The sequence below is a fragment of the Myotis brandtii genome, unplaced genomic scaffold, assembly GCF_000412655.1.
Source record: "Myotis brandtii unplaced genomic scaffold, ASM41265v1 scaffold1077, whole genome shotgun sequence".
In the NCBI taxonomy this organism is placed as follows: Eukaryota; Metazoa; Chordata; class Mammalia; order Chiroptera; family Vespertilionidae; genus Myotis; species Myotis brandtii.
This window is the reverse complement of record NW_005353666.1, coordinates 871,474-875,602: the sequence shown is the minus strand read 5'-3', so window position 1 is coordinate 875,602 and position 4,129 is coordinate 871,474. Positions and strand designations below refer to the sequence as shown.

The 4,129-nt window shown below is 51.1% G+C and overlaps 1 long non-coding RNA gene across 1 annotated transcript; it reads right to left on the bottom strand.

Annotated features, from left to right (window-relative positions):
• Nucleotides 1–2,829: 2,829 nt before the first annotated feature.
• On the bottom strand, nt 2,830–4,123 carry LOC106726627. The gene is made up of 2 exons (XR_001362699.1): nt 3,961–4,123; nt 2,830–3,796 (listed from the first exon to the last, which is right to left on the bottom strand). It is a non-coding gene; the product is annotated as an uncharacterized LOC106726627 (long non-coding RNA).
• Between the last annotated feature and the right edge of the window lie 6 nt (nt 4,124–4,129).

Genomic DNA, 4,129 nt, shown 5'->3' with positions numbered 1-4,129 from the left:
GGCTGATGCGAATGATAAATCCAAGACTTGGCCCTTTTCAAAGCCTGGGAGTAGGAGGCCCAGGGGACGTGGATGTGCAGAACGAAGAGTGAGGACAGGCCCCTTCGCCAGGCATTGGGGGGGGGGGACTGGAGAAAGAGGGGCAGATGGGATGGGCAGCAAGGCCCCTGAATCTCCGAGATGGAAACACGAGCAGGTGCTCCCTCACGGGGAGAGGACCGATGCGGCCTGTTCTCCCGCACACAGAACGCAGGGCTCACCCACTCACTGCACGCCATGCCCAGGGCCGCTGCCGCTGCCGCCGCCAGGCCTGGCTGCCCTGCACTCATCCGCGTGGCGCTCAGAAGCACCTTTCAGTGGAGCCTCGCCTTCCAGAAAGCCCAGCTTTTGTTGCTTCCATTATGCTCCCTGCCCTCCCGCCCCCCTGGCCTTCTGATGAGGTCCCACCGCACGCTGGGCCTGTGGTTCCTGCCCCGTAAGGAGTCTCATTGTAAAAACCCTCCTTCCTCCGCTTTCCACACCTGCTCAGCACTTTCCTTTTTCTGCCGTGTTTTTACGTCAATCACTAGATCAGAGGTCCTCAAACTTTTTAAACGCGGCCAGTTCGCTGTCCCTCAGACATTCCACACATGCGCACAGCGGACCCGGGACGAGTCGGCTGCTAAGCAGGACAGGCAGTGGCGGCAAAAACACCCGGCGGGCCGGATAAATGTTTTCGGCGGGCGGCATGTGGCCCGAGGGCCGTAGTTTGAGGACCCCTGCACTAGATGGATCATTTTTAGGGTTTCTAACTGGTTCTTTTAAAATATGATCTTGTTTGATTTCTGCCAGTTGTTAATTTCTGATCCTTTTTCATGGATGCTGTTCCACCATCTACTTCTTCAGGGTTCCTAAACATGTACTTAAAGCTCTTTTCAGAATGCTCTGCTGTTTTTTCGTTTTGTTTTTTAATATATTTTTATTGATTTCAGAGAGGAAGGAAGAGGGAGAGATAGAAACATCAATGATGAGAGAGAATCATGGATTGGCTGCCTCCTGCATGTCCCCCACTGGGAAGGGAGCCTGTAATTCAGGCATGTGCCCTTGACTAGAATTGAACCTGGGACCCTTCAGTCCGCAGGCCGACTCTCCATCCACTGAGCCACACTGGCCAGGGCTGCTCTGCCGTTTTGATTTTGTCTGGAGTCGATCCTCTTTAGGTTGCTGCTGTTTGATGGCCTGTAGCATTTGGCTTATGCGTGTGGATTGGAATCTGTGGTCTGTGGGCTCCTGGGAGGTGGGGATTCTCTCTCCTCCCTCCTCCCTCCTGCTGAGGCCTTGACCCGCAGCGGGTCACATGGTCTCGGCCTGAGCAGCCCAGAGGCAGGGCCGCAGGGCCCAGCTGGGCTCCCAGTCAGGGGCTCAGTGTGTTCTCCAGGCTGCTTGGTCCCGAGCACAGGGCCCGGCTCCGAGCAGGATCCACCTGCTTTGGGCCAGAGAGGAGCCAGCTGTTCTGTTGTTCCAAGTGCCCTCGAATTCTTCCTTTTCTCCTTCATTCTTTAACATTTTTGATTTAATTTTTTAAAATACATTGTGATTGATTTCAGAGAGGAAGGGAGAGGGAGAGAGAGAAACATCAATGAGGAGAGAGAATCATCCATCTGCTGCCTCCTGCACGTCCCACACTGGGGATGGAGCCCGCAACCCGGGCCTGTGCCCTGACCGGGAATTGAACTGTGACCTCCTGGTCATAGGTCGCTGCCCAGCCCCTGAGCCAGCTGCTGGGCTCTCCTCTGATCCTTTGCCTGTCCTTGGGGTGATGACCTCTGTGTGGCGCGGAGGCTGCAGAGGACGGACCTCTGTCACCAGCTCAGCAGGAGCCTGGGGCCGAGGCTCACAGGTCACAGGGTGACTGCAGAGGTCAGTGGTACTTTCTAAGAGGCTCAAGCTGCTCGCACCCCTCGAGCAGACGTGTGCGACCGGGCACGCTTCATTGCGAGGTGCCTGCAGGTGAAGCGAGATCCTCGGGGGAGGGCGTCCCGGGGCATCTCACACTCGCTTCTCTTGGTTCCTCTCGTTTTACCGCTGGTAGAGCATCTAACGGTGCCCACTCCCTTCATTGGGTGTTTTTGTTCAAATAACAGTTAAAGGGAGTTTGAATGAAAAAATTACCAATTTTCCAGAGAAGTTATGTATGTCCTGTATATCACCGTAGTATATATTAGATAGTTATATAACTTTAATGTATTTCTGTAAGTAATATCACATGTATTACATATTTATAAATCATCTATATTATAAAAATATATTTACATACATATGTAATGTGCCTTTTCTGGCAAAAAGGGCATGATATATTCCTATTATATGATACTTTAAGGTTTTAAGTAGATTTAAGTTTTAGAGGTATTTAGAAGTATTTGTAGATTAGGGCTGAATGAACTCTTACTTTTTAAAAATAGTGTAACTAAAAATAAAATACTTCAAAAAATAAAACCAAAAGTTAAATATAAAGTGGAAAATAAAAATTTAAAGACTCATATTTTTAAAAAAATTAACCTTTTCCAACCTCACCCAATGCAGTCTTGTAGTCTTTCATCGCACACCTCAGTGTCTCTGTCTGTAAGGTGGGGTTGATAACAAATCCCAAGGGATTTTATTTTTATACAGCATTTCTTGAGCACTTAAACACAATTTCTTAAATGTATCAGAACTCAGCAGGTACTCTATGGACCGCCAGGCTGCTTTTAAAACTTTATCGATAAGTTTTAACTTATTAAACTTTATCAATAAGCCACAGTGGGTTGGGACTAGGAATTGTAGCTTGGGTATTAATACACCACTCACACATACTCTAAATGGGGTTTTTAATGGGAGTTAGGAAAACACTAATAATGAGCACTGACACGTAGCCGTCTCTGGGTGGTGCACCCCCGTGTGCCACATCTCCCATCACAAAAGCCCTGCAGGGAGCCCACCCTGTGTTCTCGAACAGCTGCGTTCCCTCTTGAGCAAAGACTCCATGCACTTCCGTGGGCACCAGCACTGGAACTGCCAGCTTTACACACCGACTCCCTCCCCTCAGAGCCAAGTCATTCCTGGTAACAGCACCGCCAGGAATAAAGCTCTTTCTGTTAGAGTTCAGCTGAAACCGGGTCTGATGACCCGCGTGGCTCGTGGGAAGCCTCGCCCAGACAGCGCCTGCCCTATGGGCATCAGGGTGCGCGCAGGAACCAAAACAACACGCAACAGCTTGAGTCTCTAGAGAAGCATAAAGGAGCAGAGCGCCAGCACACGGGACGCCACTCCTACAGACGCTTTTCTGCGAGTCTCCGCACTTTGGTGTTGAGAAAGACCAGATAGAGGTCCATTGAAGGCTCCGTCCCCATGGCACGGGTTCAACACCTCAGGCTTCCGGCTGAAAAGCCTCCTTATGCAGCTCTGCCTGTGCAGCAGCAAGAGCTGGCGGGGGACAAAGCCCAGCAGGAGCACAGAAGCCCATCGCCGGCCAGAGAGAAATTATCTCCAGGCTGGAACAAAGTGATGACGGAAATAAAGAGGCTTTGTCCCATGCAGCTCCCCGATCCCATTCCTTAGCTTCGGGTATTTCAAAGATGCAGGCTTTTTGCTACATCACAGGGTGGGCAGGGTGAGAGGCCCCCGGGGCCTGCATGGGGAATATCCTGCGGGAATATGTTCTGCAGCCAATTTTTGGGGGGTTGGAGGGGGAGCAATTGAAAACATGCAAAGAGGCCCTGGCCGGGCGCTCAGTTGGTTGGAGCCTCGTCTGGATACACCAAGCTTGCGGGTTCCATCCCTGGTCAGGCACAGACAAGACTCAACCAATAAATGCATGAATCAGTGGAGCAACACATCAATGTTTCTCTCTCTCAAATCAATCAATAAATTAAAAAAACCCCAAAAGAACATCCAAACAAAGAAACATCCCTAAAATGTACAAAACTTGCTATGGAAACGCACCTCGGGTGAGTGGGAGACTTAGAGGCTGTCCTGTTCTGCAGCACAAACGCCGCCCGCGCCGCCCCCGTTAATGATGGGCTATTGGTCAGCGTGGGGTCCGGGCCTGTCCGTGCGGCCTCGTGGCTCCATCTGGGAGGCTGTGCTCCAAGCACCGGGGATCCGGCCGCGC